This window comes from Pleurodeles waltl, chromosome 4_2 (assembly GCF_031143425.1).
Source record: "Pleurodeles waltl isolate 20211129_DDA chromosome 4_2, aPleWal1.hap1.20221129, whole genome shotgun sequence".
In the NCBI taxonomy this organism is placed as follows: domain Eukaryota; kingdom Metazoa; phylum Chordata; class Amphibia; order Caudata; family Salamandridae; genus Pleurodeles; species Pleurodeles waltl.
The window spans coordinates 323,520,714-323,546,898 of NC_090443.1; positions in this window are offsets into that span (position 1 = coordinate 323,520,714).

The window sequence follows — 26,185 nt, forward strand, 5'->3', positions numbered from 1 at the left end:
AGGGGAATCCAAGATGGGGTGACTTGTGGGGCTCTCACCAGGTTCTGTTACCCAGAATCCTTTGCAAACCTCAAAATCTGGCCAAAAAAACACTTTTTCCTCACATTTCGGTGACAGAAAGTTCTGGAATCTGAGTGGAGCCAGACATTTCCTTCCACCCATCGTTCCCCCAAGTCTCCCGACAAAAATGGTACCTCACTTGTGCGGGTAGGCCTAGCGCCCGCGACAGGTTATGCCCCAAAACACAACGTGGACACATCACATTTTCCCAGAGAAAACAGACCTGTTTTTTGCAGAGTGCCCAGCTGTGGATTTTGTCCTCTAGCTCAGTCGACACCTAGGGAAACCTACCAAACCTGCGACATTTTTTAAAACTAGACACCTAGGGGAATCCAAGATGGGGTGACTTGAGGGGCTCTTACCAGGTTCTGTTACCCAGAATCCTTTGCAGACCTCAAAATTTGGCCAAAAAACACTTTTTCCTCACATTTCGGTGACAGAAAGTTCTGGAATCTAAGAGGAGCCACAGATTTCCTTCCACCCAGCGTTCCCCCAAGTCTCCCGATAAAAATGGTACCTCACTTGTGCGGGTAGGCCTAGCGCCAGCGACAGGTTATGCCCCAAAACACAACGTGGACACATCACATTTTCCCAGAGAAAACAGACCTGTTTTTTGCAGAGTGCCTAGCTGTGGATTTTGTCCTCTAGCTCAGTCGACACCTAGGGAAACCTACCAAACCTGCGCATTTTTTAAAACTGGACACCTAGGGGAATGCAAGATGGGGTGACTTGTGGGGCTCTCACCAGGTTCTGTTACCCAGAATCCTTTGCAAACCTCAAAATTTGGCCAAAAAAACACTTTTTCCTCACATTTCGGTGACAGAAAGTTCTGGAATCTGAGAGGAGCCACAAATTTCCTTCCACCCAGCGCTCCCCCAAGTCTACTGATAAAAATGGTACCTCACTTGTGTGGGTAGGCCTAGCGCCTGCAACAGGATATGCCCCAAAACACAACGTGGACACATCACATTTTCCCAAAGAAAACAGACCTTTTTTTTGCAGAGTGCCTAGCTGTGGATTTTGGCCTCTAACTCAGTCGGCACCTAGGGAAACCTACCAAACCTGCGCATTTTTGAAAACTAGACACCTAGGGGAATCCAAGATGGGGTGCCTTGTGGGGCTCTCACCAGGTTCTGTTTCCCAGAATCCTTTGCAAACCTCAAAATTTGGCCAAAAAAATAGTTTTTCCTCACATTTCGGTGACAGAAAGTTCTGGAACCTGAGAGGAGCCACAAATTTCCTTCCACCCATCGTTCCCCCAAGTCTCCCGATAAAAATGGTACCTCACTTGTGCGGGTAGGCCTAGCGCCCGCGACACGTTATGCCCCAAAACACAACGTGGACACATCACATTTTCCCAATGAAAACAGACCTTTTTTTTGCAGAGTGCCTAGCTGTGCATTTTGGCCTCTAGCTCAGTCGGCACCTAGGGAAACCTACCAAACCTGCGCATTTTTGAAAACTAGACACCTAGGGGAATCCAAGATGGGGTGACTTGTGGGGCTCTCACCAGGTTCTGTTACCCAGAATCCTTTGCAAACCTCAAAATCTGGCCAAAAAAACACTTTTTCCTCACATTTCGGTGACAGAAAGTTCTGGAATCTGAGTGGAGCCAGACATTTCCTTCCACCCATCGTTCCCCCAAGTCTCCCGATAAAAATGGTACCTCACTTGTGCGGGTAGGCCTAGCGCCCGCGACAGGTTATGCCCCAAAACACAACGTGGACACATCACATTTTCCCAGAGAAAACAGACCTGTTTTTTGCACAGTGCCTAGCTGTGGATTTTGTCCTCTAGCTCAGTCGACACCTAGGGAAACCTACCAAACCTGCGACATTTTTTAAAACTAGACACCTAGGGGAATCCAAGATGGGGTGACTTGAGGGACTCTTACCAGGTTCTGTTACCCAGAATCCTTTGCAAACCTCAAAATTTGGCCCAAAAAACACTTTTTCCTCACATTTCGGTGACAGAAAGTTCTGGAACCTGAGAGGAGCCACAAATTTCCTTCCACCCATCGTTCCCCACAAGTCTCCCAATAAAAATGGTACCTCACTTGTGCGGGTAGGCCTAGCGCCCGCGACAGGTTATGCCCCAAAACACAACGTGGACACATCACATTTTCCCAAAGAAAACAGACCTGTTTTTTGCAGAGTGCCTAGCTGTGGATTTTGGCCTCTAGCTCAGTCAGCACCTATGGAAACCTACCAAACCTGCGCATTTTTGAAAACTAGAGACCTAGGGGAATCCAAGATGGGGTGCCTTGTGGGGCTCTCACCAGGTTCTGTTACCCAGAATCCTTTGCAAACCTCACAAGGTGGCCAAAAATACACTTTTTCCTCACATTTCGGTGACAGAAAGTTCTGGAATCTGAGAGGAGCCACACATTTCCTTCCACCCAGCGTTCCCCCAAGTCTCCCGATACAAATGGTACCTCACTTGTGTGGGTAGGCCTAGTGCCCGCTACAGGATATGCCCCAAAACACAACGTGGACACATCACATTTTCCCAAAGAAAACAGACCTGTTTTTTACAGAGTGCCTAGCTATGCATTTTGGCCTCTAGCTCAGTCGGCATTTAGGGAAACCTACCAAACCTGCGACATTTTTTAAAACTAGACACCTAGGGGAATCCAAGATGGGGTGACTTGAGGGGCTCTTACCAGGTTCTGTTACCCAGAATCCTTTGCAGACCTCAAAATTTGGCCAAAAAACACTTTTTCCTCACATTTCGGTGACAGAAAGTTCTGGAATCTAAGAGGAGCCACAGATTTCCTTCCACCCAGCGTTCCCCCAAGTCTCCCGATAAAAATGGTACCTCACTTGTGCGGGTAGGCCTAGCGCCAGCGACAGGTTATGCCCCAAAACACAACGTGGACACATCACATTTTCCCAGAGAAAACAGACCTGTTTTTTGCAGAGTGCCTAGCTGTGGATTTTGTCCTCTAGCTCAGTCGACACCTAGGGAAACCTACCAAACCTGCGCATTTTTTAAAACTGGACACCTAGGGGAATGCAAGATGGGGTGACTTGTGGGGCTCTCACCAGGTTCTGTTACCCAGAATCCTTTGCAAACCTCAAAATTTGGCCAAAAAAACACTTTTTCCTCACATTTCGGTGACAGAAAGTTCTGGAATCTGAGAGGAGCCACAAATTTCCTTCCACCCAGCGCTCCCCCAAGTCTACTGATAAAAATGGTACCTCACTTGTGTGGGTAGGCCTAGCGCCTGCAACAGGATATGCCCCAAAACACAACGTGGACACATCACATTTTCCCAAAGAAAACAGACCTTTTTTTTGCAGAGTGCCTAGCTGTGGATTTTGGCCTCTAGCTCAGTCGGCACCTAGGGAAACCTACCAAACCTGCGCATTTTTGAAAACTAGACACCTAGGGGAATCCAAGATGGGGTGCCTTGTGGGGCTCTCACCAGGTTCTGTTTCCCAGAATCCTTTGCAAACCTCAAAATTTGGCCAAAAAAATAGTTTTTCCTCACATTTCGGTGACAGAAAGTTCTGGAACCTGAGAGGAGCCACAAATTTCCTTCCACCCATCGTTCCCCCAAGTCTCCCGATAAAAATGGTACCTCACTTGTGCGGGTAGGCCTAGCGCCCGCGACACGTTATGCCCCAAAACACAACGTGGACACATCACATTTTCCCAATGAAAACAGACCTTTTTTTTGCAGAGTGCCTAGCTGTGCATTTTGGCCTCTAGCTCAGTCGGCACCTAGGGAAACCTACCAAACCTGCGCATTTTTGAAAACTAGACACCTAGGGGAATCCAAGATGGGGTGACTTGTGGGGCTCTCTCCAGGTTCTGTTACCCAGAATCCTTTGCAAACCTCAAAATCTGGCCAAAAAAACACTTTTTCCTCACATTTCGGTGACAGAAAGTTCTGGAATCTGAGTGGAGCCAGACATTTCCTTCTACCCATCGTTCCCCCAAGTCTCCCGATAAAAATGGTACCTCACTTGTGCGGGTAGGCCTAGCGCCCGCGACAGGTTATGCCCCAAAACACAACGTGGACACATCACATTTTCCCAGAGAAAACAGACCTGTTTTTTGCACAGTGCCTAGCTGTGGATTTTGTCCTCTAGCTCAGTCGACACCTAGGGAAACCTACCAAACCTGCGACATTTTTTAAAACTAGACACCTAGGGGAATCCAAGATGGGGTGACTTGAGGGACTCTTACCAGGTTCTGTTACCCAGAATCCTTTGCAAACCTCAAAATTTGGCCCAAAAAACACTTTTTCCTCACATTTCGGTGACAGAAAGTTCTGGAACCTGAGAGGAGCCACAAATTTCCTTCCACCCATCGTTCCCCACAAGTCTCCCAATAAAAATGGTACCTCACTTGTGCGGGTAGGCCTAGCGCCCGCGACAGGTTATGCCCCAAAACACAACGTGGACACATCACATTTTCCCAAAGAAAACAGACCTGTTTTTTGCAGAGTGCCTAGCTGTGGATTTTGGCCTCTAGCTCAGTCAGCACCTATGGAAACCTACCAAACCTGCGCATTTTTGAAAACTAGAGACCTAGGGGAATCCAAGATGGGGTGCCTTGTGGGGCTCTCACCAGGTTCTGTTACCCAGAATCCTTTGCAAACCTCACAAGGTGGCCAAAAATACACTTTTTCCTCACATTTTGGTGACAGAAAGTTCTGGAATCTGAGAGGAGCCACACATTTCCTTCCACCCAGCGTTCCCCCAAGTCTCCCGATACAAATGGTACCTCACTTGTGTGGGTAGGCCTAGTGCCCGCTACAGGATATGCCCCAAAACACAACGTGGACACATCACATTTTCCCAAAGAAAACAGACCTGTTTTTTACAGAGTGCCTAGCTATGCATTTTGGCCTCTAGCTCAGTCGGCATTTAGGGAAACCTACCAAACCTGCGCATTTTTGAAAACTAGACACCTAGGGGCATCCAAGATGGGGTGACTTGTGGGGCTCTCACCAGGTTCTGTTACCCAGAATCCTTTGCAAACCTCACAAGGTGGCCAAAAAAACACTTTTTCCTCACATTTCGGTCACAGAAAGTTCTGGAATCTGATAGGAGCCACACATTTCCTTCCACCCATCGTTCCCCCAAGTCTCCCGATAAAAATGGTACCTCACTTGTGCGGGTAGGCCTAGCGCCCACGACAGGTTATGCCCCAAAACACAACGTGGACATATCACATTTTCCCAGAGAAAACAGACCTGTTTTTTGCAGAGTGCCTAGCTGTGGATTTTGTCCTCTAGCTCAGTCGACACATAGGGAAACCTACTAAACCTGCGCATTTTTGAAAACTAGACACCTAGGGGAATCCAAGATGGGGTGACTTGTGGGGCTCTCACCAGGTTCTGTTACCCAGAATCCTTTGCAAACCTCAAAATTTGGCCAAAAAAACACTTTTTCCTCATATTTCGGTGACAGAAAGTTCTGGAATCTGAGAGGAGCCACAAATTTCCTTCCACCCAGCGTTCCCCCAAGTCTACTGATAAAAATAGTACCTCACTTGTGTGGTAGGCCTAGCGCCTGCAACAGGATATGCCCCAAAACACAACGTGGACACATCACATTTTCCCAAAGAAAACAGACCTGTTTTTTGCAGAGTGCCTAGCTGTGGATTTTGGCCTCTAGCTCAGTCGGCACCTATGGAAACCTACCAAACCTGCGCATTTTTTTAAACTAGAGACCTAGGGGAATCCAAGATGGGGTGCCTTGTGGGGCTCTCACCAGGTTCTGTTACCCAGAATCCTTTGCAAACCTCACAAGGTGGCCAAAAAAACACTTTTTCCTCACATTTCGGTGACAGAAAGTTCTGGAATCTGAGAGGAGCCACACATTTCCTTCCACCCAGCGTTCCCCCAAGTCTCCCGATACAAATGGTACCTCACTTGTGTGGGTAGACCTAGCGCCCGCTACAGGATATGCCCCCAAAACACAACGTGGACACATCACATTTTCCCAAAGAAAACAGACCTGTTTTTTACAGAGTGCCTAGCTATGCATTTTGGCCTCTAGCTCAGTCGGCATTTAGGGAAACCTACCAAACCTGCGCATTTTTTAAAACTAGACACCTAGGGGCATCCAAGATGGTGTGACTTGTGGGGCTCTCACCAGGTTCTGTTACCCAGAATCCTTTGCAAACCTCACAAGGTGGCCAAAAAAACACTTTTTCCTCACATTTCGGTGACAGAAAGTTCTGGAATCTTAGAGGAGCCACACATTTCCTTCCACCCATCGTTCCACCAAGTCTCCCGATAAAAATGGTACCTCACTTGTGTGGGTAGGCCTAGCGCCCGCTACAGGTTATGCCCCAAAACAGAACGTGGACACATCACATTTTCCCAAAGAAAACAGACCTGTTTTTTGCAGAGTGCCTAGCTGTGGATTTTGGCCTCTAGCTCAGTCGGCACCAAGGGAAACCTACCAAACCTGTGCATTTTTGAAAACTAGACACCTAGGGGAATCCAAGATGGGGTGCCTTGTGGGGCTCTCACCAGGTTCTGTTACCCAGAATCCTTTGCAAACCTCACAAGGTGGCCAAAAAAACACTTTTTCCTCACATTTCGGTGACAGAAAGTTCTGGAATCTTAGAGGAGCCACACATTTCCTTCCACCCATCGTTCCTCCAAGTCTCCCGATACAAATGGTACCTCACTTGTGCGGGTAGGCCTAGCGCCCGCAACAGGATATGCCCCAAAACACAACGTGGACACATCACATTTTCCCACAGAAAACAGACCTTTTTTTGCAGAGTGCCTAGCTGTGCATTTTGGCCTCTAGCTCAGTCGGCACTTAGGGAAACCTACCAAACCTGCGCATTTTTTAAAACTAGACACCTAGGGGAATCCAAGATGGGGGGCCTTGTGGGGCTCTCACCAGGTTCTGTTACCCAGAATCCTTTGCAAACCTCAAGATTTGGCCAAAAAAACGGTTTTTCCTCACATTTCGGTGACAGAAAGTTCTGGAACCTGAGAGGAGCCACAAATTTCCTTCCACCTATCGTTCCCCCAAGTCTCCCGATAAAAATGGTACCTCACTTGTGCGGGTAGGCCTAGCGCCCGCGACAGGTTATGCCCCAAAACACAACGTGGACACATCACATTTTCCCAAAGAAAACAAACCTGTTTTTTGCAGAGTGCCTAGCTGTGGATTTTGTCCTCTAGCTCAGTCGACCGCTAGTGAAACCTACCAAACCTGCACATTTTTTAAAACTAGACACCTAGGGGAATCCAAGATGGGGTGACTTGTAGGGCTCTCACAAGGTTCTGTTACCCAGAATCCTTTGCAAACCTCAAAATTTGGCTAAAAAAACACTTTTTCCTCACATTTCGGTCACAGAAAGTTCTGGAATCTGAGAGGAGCCACACATTTCCTTCCACCCATCGTTCCCCCAAGTCTCCCGATAAAAATGGTACCTCACTTGTGCGGGTAGGCCTAGCGCCCACGACAGGTTATGCCCCAAAACACAACGTGGACATATCACATTTTCCCAGAGAAAACAGACCTGTTTTTTGCAGAGTGCCTAGCTGTGGATTTTGTCCTCTAGCTCAGTCGACACATAGGGAAACCTACCAAACCTGCGCATTTTTGAAAACTAGACACCTAGGGGAATCCAAGATGGGGTGACTTGTGGGGCTCTCACCAGGTTCTGTTACCCAGAATCCTTTGCAAACCTCAAAATTTGGTCAAAAAAACACTTTTTCCTCATATTTCGGTGACAGAAAGTTCTGGAATCTGAGAGGAGCCACAAATTTCCTTCCACCCAGCGTTCCCCCAAGTCTACTGATAAAAATGGTACCTCACTTGTGTGGGTAGGCCTAGCGCCTGCAACAGGATATGCCCCAAAACACAACGTGGACACATCACATTTTCCCAAAGAAAACAGACCTGTTTTTTGCAGAGTGCCTAGCTGTGGATTTTGGCCTCTAGCTCAGTCGGCACCTAGGGAAACCTTCCAAACAAGCGCATTTTTGAAAACTAGACACCTAGGGGAATCCAAGATGGGGTGCCTTGTGGGGCTCTCACCAGGTTCTGTTACCCAGAATCCTTTGCAAACCTCACAAGGTGGCCAAAAAAACACTTTTTCCTCACATTTCGGTGACAGAAAGTTCTGGAATCTGAGAGGAGCCACACATTTCCTTCCTCCCATTGTTCCCCCAAGTCTCCCGATAAAAATGGTACCTCACTTGTGTGGGTAGGCCTAGCGCCCGCAACAGGATATGCCCCAAAACACAACGTGGACACATCACATTTTCCCAGAGAAAACAGACCTGTTTTTTGCAGAGTGCCTAGCTGTGGATTTTGTCCTCTAGCTCAGTCGACACCTGGGGAAACCTACCAAACCTGCGCATTTCTGAAAACTAGACACCTAGGGGAATCCAAGATGGGGCGACTTGTGGGGCTCTCACCAGGTTCTGTTACCCAGAATCTTTTGAAAACCTCAAAATTTGGCCCAAAAAACACTTTTTCCTCACATTTCGGTGACAGAAAGTTCTGGAACCTGAGGGGAGCCACAAATTTCCTTCCACCCATCGTTCCCCCAAGTCTCCTGATAAAAATGGTACCTCACTTGTGCGGGTAGGCCTAGCGCCCGCGACAGGTTATGCCCCAAAACACAACGTGGACACATCACATTTTCCCAGAGAAAACAGACCTGTTTTTTGCAAAGTGCCTAGCTGTGGATTTTGTCCTCTAGCTCAGTCGACACCTATGGAAACCTACGAAACCTGCACATTTTTGAAAACTAGACACCTAGGGGAATCCAAGATGGGGTGACTTGTGGGGCTCTCACCAGGTTCTGTTACCTAGAATCCTTTGCAAACCTCAAAATTTGGCCCAAAAAACACTTTTTCCTCACATTTCGGTGACAGAAAGTTCTGGAACCTGAGAGGAGCCACAAATTTCCTTCCACCCATCGTTCCCCACAAGTCTCCCAATAAAAATGGTACCTCACTTGTGCGGGTATGCCTAGCGCCCGCGACAGGTTATGCCCCAAAACACAACGTGGACACATCACATTTTCCCAAAGAAAACAGACCTGTTTTTTGCAGAGTGCCTAGCTGTGGATTTTGGCCTCTAGCTCAGTCAGCACCTATGGAAACCTACCAAACCTGCGCATTTTTGAAAACTAGAGACCTAGGGGAATCCAAGATGGGGTGCCTTGTGGGGCTCTCACCAGGTTCTGTTACCCAGAATCCTTTGCAAACCTCACAAGGTGGCCAAAAATACACTTTTTCCTCACATTTCGGTGACAGAAAGTTCTGGAATCTGAGAGGAGCCACACATTTCCTTCCACCCAGCGTTCCCCCAAGTCTCCCGATACAAATGGTACCTCACTTGTGTGGGTAGGCCTAGTGCCCGCTACAGGATATGCCCCAAAACACAACGTGGACACATCACATTTTCCCAAAGAAAACAGACCTGTTTTTTACAGAGTGCCTAGCTATGCATTTTGGCCTCTAGCTCAGTCGGCATTTAGGGAAACCTACCAAACCTGCGACATTTTTTAAAACTAGACACCTAGGGGAATCCAAGATGGGGTGACTTGAGGGGCTCTTACCAGGTTCTGTTACCCAGAATCCTTTGCAGACCTCAAAATTTGGCCAAAAAACACTTTTTCCTCACATTTCGGTGACAGAAAGTTCTGGAATCTAAGAGGAGCCACAGATTTCCTTCCACCCAGCGTTCCCCCAAGTCTCCCGATAAAAATGGTACCTCACTTGTGCGGGTAGGCCTAGCGCCAGCGACAGGTTATGCCCCAAAACACAACGTGGACACATCACATTTTCCCAGAGAAAACAGACCTGTTTTTTGCAGAGTGCCTAGCTGTGGATTTTGTCCTCTAGCTCAGTCGACACCTAGGGAAACCTACCAAACCTGCGCATTTTTTAAAACTGGACACCTAGGGGAATGCAAGATGGGGTGACTTGTGGGGCTCTCACCAGGTTCTGTTACCCAGAATCCTTTGCAAACCTCAAAATTTGGCCAAAAAAACACTTTTTCCTCACATTTCGGTGACAGAAAGTTCTGGAATCTGAGAGGAGCCACAAATTTCCTTCCACCCAGCGCTCCCCCAAGTCTACTGATAAAAATGGTACCTCACTTGTGTGGGTAGGCCTAGCGCCTGCAACAGGATATGCCCCAAAACACAACGTGGACACATCACATTTTCCCAAAGAAAACAGACCTTTTTTTTGCAGAGTGCCTAGCTGTGGATTTTGGCCTCTAGCTCAGTCGGCACCTAGGGAAACCTACCAAACCTGCGCATTTTTGAAAACTAGACACCTAGGGGAATCCAAGATGGGGTGCCTTGTGGGGCTCTCACCAGGTTCTGTTTCCCAGAATCCTTTGCAAACCTCAAAATTTGGCCAAAAAAATAGTTTTTCCTCACATTTCGGTGACAGAAAGTTCTGGAACCTGAGAGGAGCTACAAATTTCCTTCCACCCATCGTTCCCCCAAGTCTCCCGATAAAAATGGTACCTCACTTGTGCGGGTAGGCCTAGCGCCCGCGACACGTTATGCCCCAAAACACAACGTGGACACATCACATTTTCCCAATGAAAACAGACCTTTTTTTTGCAGAGTGCCTAGCTGTGCATTTTGGCCTCTAGCTCAGTCGGCACCTAGGGAAACCTACCAAACCTGCGCATTTTTGAAAACTAGACACCTAGGGGAATCCAAGATGGGGTGACTTGTGGGGCTCTCACCAGGTTCTGTTACCCAGAATCCTTTGCAAACCTCAAAATCTGGCCAAAAAAACACTTTTTCCTCACATTTTGGTGACAGAAAGTTCTGGAATCTGAGTGGAGCCAGACATTTCCTTCCACCCATCGTTCCCCCAAGTCTCCCGATAAAAATGGTACCTCACTTGTGCGGGTAGGCCTAGCGCCCGCGACAGGTTATGCCCCAAAACACAACGTGGACACATCACATTTTCCCAGAGAAAACAGACCTGTTTTTTGCACAGTGCCTAGCTGTGGATTTTGTCCTCTAGCTCAGTCGACACCTAGGGAAACCTACCAAACCTGCGACATTTTTTAAAACTAGACACCTAGGGGAATCCAAGATGGGGTGACTTGAGGGACTCTTACCAGGTTCTGTTACCCAGAATCCTTTGCAAACCTCAAAATTTGGCCCAAAAAACACTTTTTCCTCACATTTCGGTGACAGAAAGTTCTGGAACCTGAGAGGAGCCACAAATTTCCTTCCACCCATCGTTCCCCACAAGTCTCCCAATAAAAATGGTACCTCACTTGTGCGGGTAGGCCTAGCGCCCGCGACAGGTTATGCCCCAAAACACAACGTGGACACATCACATTTTCCCAAAGAAAACAGACCTGTTTTTTGCAGAGTGCCTAGCTGTGGATTTTGGCCTCTAGCTCAGTCAGCACCTATGGAAACCTACCAAACCTGCGCATTTTTGAAAACTAGAGACCTAGGGGAATCCAAGATGGGGTGCCTTGTGGGGCTCTCACCAGGTTCTGTTACCCAGAATCCTTTGCAAACCTCACAAGGTGGCCAAAAATACACTTTTTCCTCACATTTCGGTGACAGAAAGTTCTGGAATCTGAGAGGAGCCACACATTTCCTTCCACCCAGCGTTCCCCCAAGTCTCCCGATACAAATGGTACCTCACTTGTGTGGGTAGGCCTAGTGCCCGCTACAGGATATGCCCCAAAACACAACGTGGACACATCACATTTTCCCAAAGAAAACAGACCTGTTTTTTACAGAGTGCCTAGCTATGCATTTTGGCCTCTAGCTCAGTCGGCATTTAGGGAAACCTACCAAACCTGCGACATTTTTTAAAACTAGACACCTAGGGGAATCCAAGATGGGGTGACTTGAGGGGCTCTTACCAGGTTCTGTTACCCAGAATCCTTTGCAGACCTCAAAATTTGGCCAAAAAACACTTTTTCCTCACATTTCGGTGACAGAAAGTTCTGGAATCTAAGAGGAGCCACAGATTTCCTTCCACCCAGCGTTCCCCCAAGTCTCCCGATAAAAATGGTACCTCACTTGTGCGGGTAGGCCTAGCGCCAGCGACAGGTTATGCCCCAAAACACAACGTGGACACATCACATTTTCCCAGAGAAAACAGACCTGTTTTTTGCAGAGTGCCTAGCTGTGGATTTTGTCCTCTAGCTCAGTCGACACCTAGGGAAACCTACCAAACCTGCGCATTTTTTAAAACTGGACACCTAGGGGAATGCAAGATGGGGTGACTTGTGGGGCTCTCACCAGGTTCTGTTACCCAGAATCCTTTGCAAACCTCAAAATTTGGCCAAAAAAACACTTTTTCCTCACATTTCGGTGACAGAAAGTTCTGGAATCTGAGAGGAGCCACAAATTTCCTTCCACCCAGCGCTCCCCCAAGTCTACTGATAAAAATGGTACCTCACTTGTGTGGGTAGGCCTAGCGCCTGCAACAGGATATGCCCCAAAACACAACGTGGACACATCACATTTTCCCAAAGAAAACAGACCTTTTTTTTGCAGAGTGCCTAGCTGTGGATTTTGGCCTCTAGCTCAGTCGGCACCTAGGGAAACCTACCAAACCTGCGCATTTTTGAAAACTAGACACCTAGGGGAATCCAAGATGGGGTGCCTTGTGGGGCTCTCACCAGGTTCTGTTTCCCAGAATCCTTTGCAAACCTCAAAATTTGGCCAAAAAAATAGTTTTTCCTCACATTTCGGTGACAGAAAGTTCTGGAACCTGAGAGGAGCCACAAATTTCCTTCCACCCATCGTTCCCCAAAGTCTCCCGATAAAAATGGTACCTCACTTGTGCGGGTAGGCCTAGCGCCCGCGACACGTTATGCCCCAAAACACAACGTGGACACATCACATTTTCCCAATGAAAACAGACCTTTTTTTTGCAGAGTGCCTAGCTGTGCATTTTGGCCTCTAGCTCAGTCGGCACCTAGGGAAACCTACCAAACCTGCGCATTTTTGAAAACTAGACACCTAGGGGAATCCAAGATGGGGTGACTTGTGGGGCTCTCACCAGGTTCTGTTACCCAGAATCCTTTGCAAACCTCAAAATCTGGCCAAAAAAACACTTTTTCCTCACATTTCGGTGACAGAAAGTTCTGGAATCTGAGTGGAGCCAGACATTTCCTTCCACCCATCGTTCCCCCAAGTCTCCCGATAAAAATGGTACCTCACTTGTGCGGGTAGGCCTAGCGCCCGCGACAGGTTATGCCCCAAAACACAACGTGGACACATCACATTTTCCCAGAGAAAACAGACCTGTTTTTTGCACAGTGCCTAGCTGTGGATTTTGTCCTCTAGCTCAGTCGACACCTAGGGAAACCTACCAAACCTGCGACATTTTTTAAAACTAGACACCTAGGGGAATCCAAGATGGGGTGACTTGAGGGACTCTTACCAGGTTCTGTTACCCAGAATCCTTTGCAAACCTCAAAATTTGGCCCAAAAAACACTTTTTCCTCACATTTCGGTGACAGAAAGTTCTGGAACCTGAGAGGAGCCACAAATTTCCTTCCACCCATCGTTCCCCACAAGTCTCCCAATAAAAATGGTACCTCACTTGTGCGGGTAGGCCTAGCGCCCGCGACAGGTTATGCCCCAAAACACAACGTGGACACATCACATTTTCCCAAAGAAAACAGACCTGTTTTTTGCAGAGTGCCTAGCTGTGGATTTTGGCCTCTAGCTCAGTCAGCACCTATGGAAACCTACCAAACCTGCGCATTTTTGAAAACTAGAGACCTAGGGGAATCCAAGATGGGGTGCCTTGTGGGGCTCTCACCAGGTTCTGTTACCCAGAATCCTTTGCAAACCTCACAAGGTGGCCAAAAATACACTTTTTCCTCACATTTCGGTGACAGAAAGTTCTGGAATCTGAGAGGAGCCACACATTTCCTTCCACCCAGCGTTCCCCCAAGTCTCCCGATACAAATGGTACCTCACTTGTGTGGGTAGGCCTAGTGCCCGCTACAGGATATGCCCCAAAACACAACGTGGACACATCACATTTTCCCAAAGAAAACAGACCTGTTTTTTACAGAGTGCCTAGCTATGCATTTTGGCCTCTAGCTCAGTCGGCATTTAGGGAAACCTACCAAACCTGCGCATTTTTGAAAACTAGACACCTAGGGGCATCCAAGATGGGGTGACTTGTGGGGCTCTCACCAGGTTCTGTTACCCAGAATCCTTTGCAAACCTCACAAGGTGGCCAAAAAAACACTTTTTCCTCACATTTCGGTGACAGAAAGTTCTGGAATCTGAGAGGAGCCACACATTTCCTTCCACCCATCGTTCCCCCAAGTCTCCCGATAAAAATGGTACCTCACTTGTGCGGGTAGGCCTAGCGCCCACGACAGGTTATGCCCCAAAACACAACGTGGACATATCACATTTTCCCAGAGAAAACAGACCTGTTTTTTGCAGAGTGCCTAGCTGTGGATTTTGTCCTCTAGCTCAGTCGACACATAGGGAAACCTACTAAACCTGCGCATTTTTGAAAACTAGACACCTAGGGGAATCCAAGATGGGGTGACTTGTGGGGCTCTCACCAGGTTCTGTTACCCAGAATCCTTTGCAAACCTCAAAATTTGGCCAAAAAAACACTTTTTCCTCATATTTCGGTGACAGAAAGTTCTGGAATCTGAGAGGAGCCACAAATTTCCTTCCACCCAGCGTTCCCCCAAGTCTACTGATAAAAATAGTACCTCACTTGTGTGGTAGGCCTAGCGCCTGCAACAGGATATGCCCCAAAACACAACGTGGACACATCACATTTTCCCAAAGAAAACAGACCTGTTTTTTGCAGAGTGCCTAGCTGTGGATTTTGGCCTCTAGCTCAGTCGGCACCTATGGAAACCTACCAAACCTGCGCATTTTTTTAAACTAGAGACCTAGGGGAATCCAAGATGGGGTGCCTTGTGGGGCTCTCACCAGGTTCTGTTACCCAGAATCCTTTGCAAACCTCACAAGGTGGCCAAAAAAACACTTTTTCCTCACATTTCGGTGACAGAAAGTTCTGGAATCTGAGAGGAGCCACACATTTCCTTCCACCCAGCGTTCCCCCAAGTCTCCCGATACAAATGGTACCTCACTTGTGTGGGTAGACCTAGCGCCCGCTACAGGATATGCCCCCAAAACACAACGTGGACACATCACATTTTCCCAAAGAAAACAGACCTGTTTTTTACAGAGTGCCTAGCTATGCATTTTGGCCTCTAGCTCAGTCGGCATTTAGGGAAACCTACCAAACCTGCGCATTTTTTAAAACTAGACACCTAGGGGCATCCAAGATGGGGTGACTTGTGGGGCTCTCACCAGGTTCTGTTACCCAGAATCCTTTGCAAACCTCACAAGGTGGCCAAAAAAACACTTTTTCCTCACATTTCGGTGACAGAAAGTTCTGGAATCTTAGAGGAGCCACACATTTCCTTCCACCCATCGTTCCACCAAGTCTCCCGATAAAAATGGTACCTCACTTGTGTGGGTAGGCCTAGCGCCCGCTACAGGTTATGCCCCAAAACAGAACGTGGACACATCACATTTTCCCAAAGAAAACAGACCTGTTTTTTGCAGAGTGCCTAGCTGTGGATTTTGGCCTCTAGCTCAGTCGGCACCAAGGGAAACCTACCAAACCTGTGCATTTTTGAAAACTAGACACCTAGGGGAATCCAAGATGGGGTGCCTTGTGGGGCTCTCACCAGGTTCTGTTACCCAGAATCCTTTGCAAACCTCACAAGGTGGCCAAAAAAACACTTTTTCCTCACATTTCGGTGACAGAAAGTTCTGGAATCTTAGAGGAGCCACACATTTCCTTCCACCCATCGTTCCTCCAAGTCTCCCGATACAAATGGTACCTCACTTGTGCGGGTAGGCCTAGCGCCCGCAACAGGATATGCCCCAAAACACAACGTGGACACATCACATTTTCCCACAGAAAACAGACCTTTTTTTGCAGAGTGCCTAGCTGTGCATTTTGGCCTCTAGCTCAGTCGGCACTTAGGGAAACCTACCAAACCTGCGCATTTTTGAAAACTAGACACCTAGGGGAATCCAAGATGGGGGGCCTTGTGGGGCTCTCACCAGGTTCTGTTACCCAGAATCCTTTGCAAACCTCAAGATTTGGCCAAAAAAACGGTTTTTCCTCACATTTCGGTGACAGAAAGTTCTGGAACCTGAGAGGAGCCACAAATTTCCTTCCACCTATCGTTCCCCCAAGTCTCCCGATAAAAATGGTACCTCACTTGTGCGGGTAGGCCTAGCGCCCGCGACAGGTTATGCCCCAAAACACAACGTGGACACATCACATTTTCCCAAAGAAAACAAACCTGTTTTTTGCAGAGTGCCTAGCTGTGGATTTTGTCCTCTAGCTCAGTCGACCGCTAGTGAAACCTACCAAACCTGCACATTTTTTAAAACTAGACACCTAGGGGAATCCAAGATGGGGTGACTTGTAGGGCTCTCACAAGGTTCTGTTACCCAGAATCCTTTGCAAACCTCAAAATTTGGCTAAAAAAACACTTTTTCCTCACATTTCGGTCACAGAAAGTTCTGGAATCTGAGAGGAGCCACACATTTCCTTCCACCCATCGTTCCCCCAAGTCTCCCGATAAAAATGGTACCTCACTTGTGCGGGTAGGCCTAGCGCCCACGACAGGTTATGCCCCAAAACACAACGTGGACATATCACATTTTCCCAGAGAAAACAGACCTGTTTTTTGCAGAGTGCCTAGCTGTGGATTTTGTCCTCTAGCTCAGTCGACACATAGGGAAACCTACCAAACCTGCGCATTTTTGAAAACTAGACACCTAGGGGAATCCAAGATGGGGTGACTTGTGGGGCTCTCACCAGGTTCTGTTACCCAGAATCCTTTGCAAACCTCAAAATTTGGTAAAAAAAACACTTTTTCCTCATATTTCGGTGACAGAAAGTTCTGGAATCTGAGAGGAGCCACAAATTTCCTTCCACCCAGCGTTCCCCCAAGTCTACTGATAAAAATGGTACCTCACTTGTGTGGGTAGGCCTAGCGCCTGCAACAGGATATGCCCCAAAACACAACGTGGACACATCACATTTTCCCAAAGAAAACAGACCTGTTTTTTGCAGAGTGCCTAGCTGTGGATTTTGGCCTCTAGCTCAGTCGGCACCTAGGGAAACCTTCCAAACAAGCGCATTTTTGAAAACTAGACACCTAGGGGAATCCAAGATGGGGTGCCTTGTGGGGCTCTCACCAGGTTCTGTTACCCAGAATCCTTTGCAAACCTCACAAGGTGGCCAAAAAAACACTTTTTCCTCACATTTCGGTGACAGAAAGTTCTGGAATCTGAGAGGAGCCACACATTTCCTTCCTCCCATCGTTCCCCCAAGTCTCCCGATAAAAATGGTACCTCACTTGTGTGGGTAGGCCTAGCGCCCGCAACAGGATATGCCCCAAAACACAACGTGGACACATCACATTTTCCCAGAGAAAACAGACCTGTTTTTTGCAGAGTGCCTAGCTGTGGATTTTGTCCTCTAGCTCAGTCGACACCTGGGGAAACCTACCAAACCTGCGCATTTCTGAAAACTAGACACCTAGGGGAATCCAAGATGGGGCGACTTGTGGGGCTCTCACCAGGTTCTGTTACCCAGAATCTTTTGAAAACCTCAAAATTTGGCCCAAAAAACACTTTTTCCTCACATTTCGGTGACAGAAAGTTCTGGAACCTGAGGGGAGCCACAAATTTCCTTCCACCCATCGTTCCCCCAAGTCTCCTGATAAAAATGGTACCTCACTTGTGCGGGTAGGCCTAGCGCCCGCGACAGGTTATGCCCCAAAACACAACGTGGACACATCACATTTTCCCAGAGAAAACAGACCTGTTTTTTGCAAAGTGCCTAGCTGTGGATTTTGTCCTCTAGCTCAGTCGACACCTATGGAAACCTACGAAACCTGCACATTTTTGAAAACTAGACACCTAGGGGAATCCAAGATGGGGTGACTTGTGGGGCTCTCACCAGGTTCTGTTACCTAGAATCCTTTGCAAACCTCAAAATTTGGCCCAAAAAACACTTTTTCCTCACATTTCGGTGACAGAAAGTTCTGGAACCTGAGAGGAGCCACAAATTTCCTTCCACCCATCGTTCCCCACAAGTCTCCCAATAAAAATGGTACCTCACTTGTGCGGGTATGCCTAGCGCCCGCGACAGGTTATGCCCCAAAACACAACGTGGACACATCACATTTTCCCAAAGAAAACAGACCTGTTTTTTGCAGAGTGCCTAGCTGTGGATTTTGGCCTCTAGCTCAGTCAGCACCTATGGAAACCTACCAAACCTGCGCATTTTTGAAAACTAGAGACCTAGGGGAATCCAAGATGGGGTGCCTTGTGGGGCTCTCACCAGGTTCTGTTACCCAGAATCCTTTGCAAACCTCACAAGGTGGCCAAAAATACACTTTTTCCTCACATTTCGGTGACAGAAAGTTCTGGAATCTGAGAGGAGCCACACATTTCCTTCCACCCAGCGTTCCCCCAAGTCTCCCGATACAAATGGTACCTCACTTGTGTGGGTAGGCCTAGTGCCCGCTACAGGATATGCCCCAAAACACAACGTGGACACATCACATTTTCCCAAAGAAAACAGACCTGTTTTTTACAGAGTGCCTAGCTATGCATTTTGGCCTCTAGCTCAGTCGGCATTTAGGGAAACCTACCAAACCTGCGACATTTTTTAAAACTAGACACCTAGGGGAATCCAAGATGGGGTGACTTGAGGGGCTCTTACCAGGTTCTGTTACCCAGAATCCTTTGCAGACCTCAAAATTTGGCCAAAAAACACTTTTTCCTCACATTTCGGTGACAGAAAGTTCTGGAATCTAAGAGGAGCCACAGATTTCCTTCCACCCAGCGTTCCCCCAAGTCTCCCGATAAAAATGGTACCTCACTTGTGCGGGTAGGCCTAGCGCCAGCGACAGGTTATGCCCCAAAACACAACGTGGACACATCACATTTTCCCAGAGAAAACAGACCTGTTTTTTGCAGAGTGCCTAGCTGTGGATTTTGTCCTCTAGCTCAGTCGACACCTAGGGAAACCTACCAAACCTGCGCATTTTTTAAAACTGGACACCTAGGGGAATGCAAGATGGGGTGACTTGTGGGGCTCTCACCAGGTTCTGTTACCCAGAATCCTTTGCAAACCTCAAAATTTGGCCAAAAAAACACTTTTTCCTCACATTTCGGTGACAGAAAGTTCTGGAATCTGAGAGGAGCCACAAATTTCCTTCCACCCAGCGCTCCCCCAAGTCTACTGATAAAAATGGTACCTCACTTGTGTGGGTAGGCCTAGCGCCTGCAACAGGATATGCCCCAAAACACAACGTGGACACATCACATTTTCCCAAAGAAAACAGACCTTTTTTTTGCAGAGTGCCTAGCTGTGGATTTTGGCCTCTAGCTCAGTCGGCACCTAGGGAAACCTACCAAACCTGCGCATTTTTGAAAACTAGACACCTAGGGGAATCCAAGATGGGGTGCCTTGTGGGGCTCTCACCAGGTTCTGTTTCCCAGAATCCTTTGCAAACCTCAAAATTTGGCCAAAAAAATAGTTTTTCCTCACATTTCGGTGACAGAAAGTTCTGGAACCTGAGAGGAGCTACAAATTTCCTTCCACCCATCGTTCCCCCAAGTCTCCCGATAAAAATGGTACCTCACTTGTGCGGGTAGGCCTAGCGCCCGCGACACGTTATGCCCCAAAACACAACGTGGACACATCACATTTTCCCAATGAAAACAGACCTTTTTTTTGCAGAGTGCCTAGCTGTGCATTTTGGCCTCTAGCTCAGTCGGCACCTAGGGAAACCTACCAAACCTGCGCATTTTTGAAAACTAGACACCTAGGGGAATCCAAGATGGGGTGACTTGTGGGGCTCTCACCAGGTTCTGTTACCCAGAATCCTTTGCAAACCTCAAAATCTGGCCAAAAAAAACACTTTTTCCTCACATTTTGGTGACAGAAAGTTCTGGAATCTGAGTGGAGCCAGACATTTCCTTCCACCCATCGTTCCCCCAAGTCTCCCGATAAAAATGGTACCTCACTTGTGCGGGTAGGCCTAGCGCCCGCGACAGGTTATGCCCCAAAACACAACGTGGACACATCACATTTTCCCAGAGAAAACAGACCTGTTTTTTGCACAGTGCCTAGCTGTGGATTTTGTCCTCTAGCTCAGTCGACACCTAGGGAAACCTACCAAACCTGCGACATTTTTTAAAACTAGACACCTAGGGGAATCCAAGATGGGGTGACTTGAGGGACTCTTACCAGGTTCTGTTACCCAGAATCCTTTGCAAACCTCAAAATTTGGCCCAAAAAACACTTTTTCCTCACATTTCGGTGACAGAAAGTTCTGGAACCTGAGAGGAGCCACAAATTTCCTTCCACCCATCGTTCCCCACAAGTCTCCCAATAAAAATGGTACCTCACTTGTGCGGGTAGGCCTAGCGCCCGCGACAGGTTATGCCCCAAAACACAACGTGGACACATCACATTTTCCCAAAGAAAACAGACCTGTTTTTTGCAGAGTGCCTAGCTGTGGATTTTGGCCTCTAGCTCAGTCAGCACCTATGGAAACCTACCAAACCTGCGCATTTTTGAAAACTAGAGACCTAGGGGAATCCAAGATGGGGTGCCTTGTGGGGCTCTCACCAGGTTCTGTTACCCAGAATCCTTTGCAAACCTCACAAGGTGGCCAAAAATACACTTTTTCCTCACATTTCGGTGACAGAAAGTTCTGGAATCTGAGAGGAGCCACACATTTCCTTCCACCCAGCGTTCCCCCAAGTCTCCCGATACAAATGGTACCTCACTTGTGTGGGTAGGCCTAGTGCCCGCTACAGGATATGCCCCAAAACACAACGTGGACACATCACATTTTCCCAAAGAAAACAGACCTGTTTTTTACAGAGTGCCTAGCTATGCATTTTGGCCTCTAGCTCAGTCGGCATTTAGGGAAACCTACCAAACCTGCGACATTTTTTAAAACTAGACACCTAGGGGAATCCAAGATGGGGTGACTTGAGGGGCTCTTACCAGGTTCTGTTACCCAGAATCCTTTGCAGACCTCAAAATTTGGCCAAAAAACACTTTTTCCTCACATTTCGGTGACAGAAAGTTCTGGAATCTAAGAGGAGCCACAGATTTCCTTCCACCCAGCGTTCCCCCAAGTCTCCCGATAAAAATGGTACCTCACTTGTGCGGGTAGGCCTAGCGCCAGCGACAGGTTATGCCCCAAAACACAACGTGGACACATCACATTTTCCCAGAGAAAACAGACCTGTTTTTTGCAGAGTGCCTAGCTGTGGATTTTGTCCTCTAGCTCAGTCGACACCTAGGGAAACCTACCAAACCTGCGCATTTTTTAAAACTGGACACCTAGGGGAATGCAAGATGGGGTGACTTGTGGGGCTCTCACCAGGTTCTGTTACCCAGAATCCTTTGCAAACCTCAAAATTTGGCCAAAAAAACACTTTTTCCTCACATTTCGGTGACAGAAAGTTCTGGAATCTGAGAGGAGCCACAAATTTCCTTCCACCCAGCGCTCCCCCAAGTCTACTGATAAAAATGGTACCTCACTTGTGTGGGTAGGCCTAGCGCCTGCAACAGGATATGCCCCAAAACACAACGTGGACACATCACATTTTCCCAAAGAAAACAGACCTTTTTTTTGCAGAGTGCCTAGCTGTGGATTTTGGCCTCTAGCTCAGTCGGCACCTAGGGAAACCTACCAAACCTGCGCATTTTTGAAAACTAGACACCTAGGGGAATCCAAGATGGGGTGCCTTGTGGGGCTCTCACCAGGTTCTGTTTCCCAGAATCCTTTGCAAACCTCAAAATTTGGCCAAAAAAATAGTTTTTCCTCACATTTCGGTGACAGAAAGTTCTGGAACCTGAGAGGAGCCACAAATTTCCTTCCACCCATCGTTCCCCAAAGTCTCCCGATAAAAATGGTACCTCACTTGTGCGGGTAGGCCTAGCGCCCGCGACACGTTATGCCCCAAAACACAACGTGGACACATCACATTTTCCCAATGAAAACAGACCTTTTTTTTGCAGAGTGCCTAGCTGTGCATTTTGGCATCTAGCTCAGTCGGCACCTAGGGAAACCTACCAAACCTGCGCATTTTTGAAAACTAGACACCTAGGGGAATCCAAGATGGGGTGACTTGTGGGGCTCTCACCAGGTTCTGTTACCCAGAATCCTTTGCAAACCTCAAAATCTGGCCAAAAAAACACTTTTTCCTCACATTTCGGTGACAGAAAGTTCTGGAATCTGAGTGGAGCCAGACATTTCCTTCCACCCATCGTTCCCCCAAGTCTCCCGATAAAAATGGTACCTCACTTGTGCGGGTAGGCCTAGCGCCCGCGACAGGTTATGCCCCAAAACACAACGTGGACACATCACATTTTCCCAGAGAAAACAGACCTGTTTTTTGCACAGTGCCTAGCTGTGGATTTTGTCCTCTAGCTCAGTCGACACCTAGGGAAACCTACCAAACCTGCGACATTTTTTAAAACTAGACACCTAGGGGAATCCAAGATGGGGTGACTTGAGGGACTCTTACCAGGTTCTGTTACCCAGAATCCTTTGCAAACCTCAAAATTTGGCCCAAAAAACACTTTTTCCTCACATTTCGGTGACAGAAAGTTCTGGAACCTGAGAGGAGCCACAAATTTCCTTCCACCCATCGTTCCCCACAAGTCTCCCAATAAAAATGGTACCTCACTTGTGCGGGTAGGCCTAGCGCCCGCGACAGGTTATGCCCCAAAACACAACGTGGACACATCACATTTTCCCAAAGAAAACAGACCTGTTTTTTGCAGAGTGCCTAGCTGTGGATTTTGGCCTCTAGCTCAGTCAGCACCTATGGAAACCTACCAAACCTGCGCATTTTTGAAAACTAGAGACCTAGGGGAATCCAAGATGGGGTGCCTTGTGGGGCTCTCACCAGGTTCTGTTACCCAGAATCCTTTGCAAACCTCACAAGGTGGCCAAAAATACACTTTTTCCTCACATTTCGGTGACAGAAAGTTCTGGAATCTGAGAGGAGCCACACATTTCCTTCCACCCAGCGTTCCCCCAAGTCTCCCGATACAAATGGTACCTCACTTGTGTGGGTAGGCCTAGTGCCCGCTACAGGATATGCCCCAAAACACAACGTGGAAACATCACATTTTCCCAAAGAAAACAGACCTGTTTTTTACAGAGTGCCTAGCTATGCATTTTGGCCTCTAGCTCAGTCGGCATTTAGGGAAACCTACCAAACCTGCGCATTTTTGAAAACTAGACACCTAGGGGCATCCAAGATGGGGTGACTTGTGGGGCTCTCACCAGGTTCTGTTACCCAGAATCCTTTGCAAACCTCACAAGGTGGCCAAAAAAACACTTTTTCCTCACATTTCGGTCACAGAAAGTTCTGGAATCTGAGAGGAGCCACACATTTCCTTCCACCCATCGTTCCCCCAAGTCTCCCGATAAAAATGGTACCTCACTTGTGCGGGTAGGCCTAGCGCCCACGACAGGTTATGCCCCAAAACACAACGTGGACATATCACATTTTCCCAGAGAAAACAGACCTGTTTTTTGCAGAGTGCCTAGCTGTGGATTTTGTCCTCTAGCTCAGTCGACACATAGGGAAACCTACTAAACCTGCGCATTTTTGAAAACTAGACACCTAGGGGAATCCAAGATGGGGTGACTTGTGGGGCTCTCACCAGGTTCTGTTACCCAGAATCCTTTGCAAACCTCAAAATTTGGCCAAAAAAACACTTTTTCCTCATATTTCGGTGACAGAAAGTTCTGGAATCTGAGAGGAGCCACAAATTTCCTTCCACCCAGCGTTCCCCCAAGTCTACTGATAAAAATAGTACCTCACTTGTGTGGTAGGCCTAGCGCCTGCAACAGGATATGCCCCAAAACACAACGTGGACACATCACATTTTCCCAAAGAAAACAGACCTGTTTTTTGCAGAGTGCCTAGCTGTGGATTTTGGCCTCTAGCTCAGTCGGCACCTATGGAAACCTACCAAACCTGCGCATTTTTTTAAACTAGAGACCTAGGGGAATCCAAGATGGGGTGCCTTGTGGGGCTCTCACCAGGTTCTGTTACCCAGAATCCTTTGCAAACCTCACAAGGTGGCCAAAAAAACACTTTTTCCTCACATTTCGGTGACAGAAAGTTCTGGAATCTGAGAGGAGCCACACATTTCCTTCCACCCAGCGTTCCCCCAAGTCTCCCGATACAAATGGTACCTCACTTGTGTGGGTAGACCTAGCGCCCGCTACAGGATATGCCCCCAAAACACAACGTGGACACATCACATTTTCCCAAAGAAAACAGACCTGTTTTTTACAGAGTGCCTAGCTATGCATTTTGGCCTCTAGCTCAGTCGGCATTTAGGGAAACCTACCAAACCTGCGCATTTTTTAAAACTAGACACCTAGGGGCATCCAAGATGGGGTGACTTGTGGGGCTCTCACCAGGTTCTGTTACCCAGAATCCTTTGCAAACCTCACAAGGTGGCCAAAAAAACACTTTTTCCTCACATTTCGGTGACAGAAAGTTCTGGAATCTTAGAGGAGCCACACATTTCCTTACACCCATCGTTCCCCCAAGTCTCCCGATAAAAATGGTACCTCACTTGTGTGGGTAGGCCTAGCGCCCGCTACAGGATATGCCCCAAAACAGAACGTGGACACATCACATTTTCCCAAAGAAAACAGACCTGTTTTTTGCAGAGTGCCTAGCTGTGGATTTTGGCCTCTAGCTCAGTCGGCACCAAGGGAAACCTACCAAACCTGTGCATTTTTGAAAACTAGACACCTAGGGGAATCCAAGATGGGGTGCCTTGTGGGGCTCTCACCAGGTTCTGTTACCCAGAATCCTTTGCAAACCTCACAAGGTGGCCAAAAAAACACTTTTTCCTCACATTTCGGTGACAGAAAGTTCTGGAATCTTAGAGGAGCCACACATTTCCTTCCACCCATCGTTCCCCCAAGTCTCCCAATACAAATGGTACCTCACTTGTGTGGGTAGGCCTAGCGCCCGCAACAGGATATGCCCCAAAACACAACGTGGACACATCACATTTTCCCACAGAAAACAGACCTTTTTTTGCAGAGTGCCTAGCTGTGCATTTTGGCCTCTAGCTCAGTCGGCACTTAGGGAAACCTACCAAACCTGTGCATTTTTGAAAACTAGACACCTAGGGGAATCCAAGATGGGGTGACTTGTGGGGCTCTCACCAGGTTCTGTTACACAGAATCCTTTGCAAACCTCAAGATTTGGCCAAAAAAACGGTTTTTCCTCACATTTCGGTGACAGAAAGTTCTGGAACCTGAGAGGAGCCACAAATTTCCTTCCACCTATCGTTCCCCCAAGTCTCCCGATAAAAATGGTACCTCACTTGTGCGGGTAGGCCTAGCGCCCGCGACAGGTTATGCCCCAAAACACAACGTGGACACATCACATTTTCCCAAAGAAAACAAACCTGTTTTTTGCAGAGTGCCTAGCTGTGGATTTTGTCCTCTAGCTCAGTCGACCGCTAGTGAAACCTACCAAACCTGCACATTTTTTAAAACTAGACACCTAGGGGAATCCAAGATGGGGTGACTTGTAGGGCTCTCACAAGGTTCTGTTACCCAGAATCCTTTGCAAACCTCAAAATTTGGCTAAAAAAACACTTTTTCCTCACATTTCGGTCACAGAAAGTTCTGGAATCTGAGAGGAGCCACACATTTCCTTCCACCCATCGTTCCCCCAAGTCTCCCGATAAAAATGGTACCTCACTTGTGCGGGTAGGCCTAGCGCCCACGACAGGTTATGCCCCAAAACAAAACGTGGACACATCACATTTTCCCAAAGAAAACATACCTTTTTGTGCAGAGTGCCTAGCTGTGCATTTTGGCCTCTAGCTCAGTCGGCACCTAGGGAAACCTACCAAACCTGCGCATTTTTGAAAACTAGACACCTAGGGGAAACCAAGATGGGGTGACTTGTGGGGCTCTCACCAGGTTCTGTTACCCAGAATCCTTTGCAAACCTCAAAATTTGGCCAAAAAAATAGTTTTTCCTCACATTTCGGTGACAGAAAGTTCTGGAAC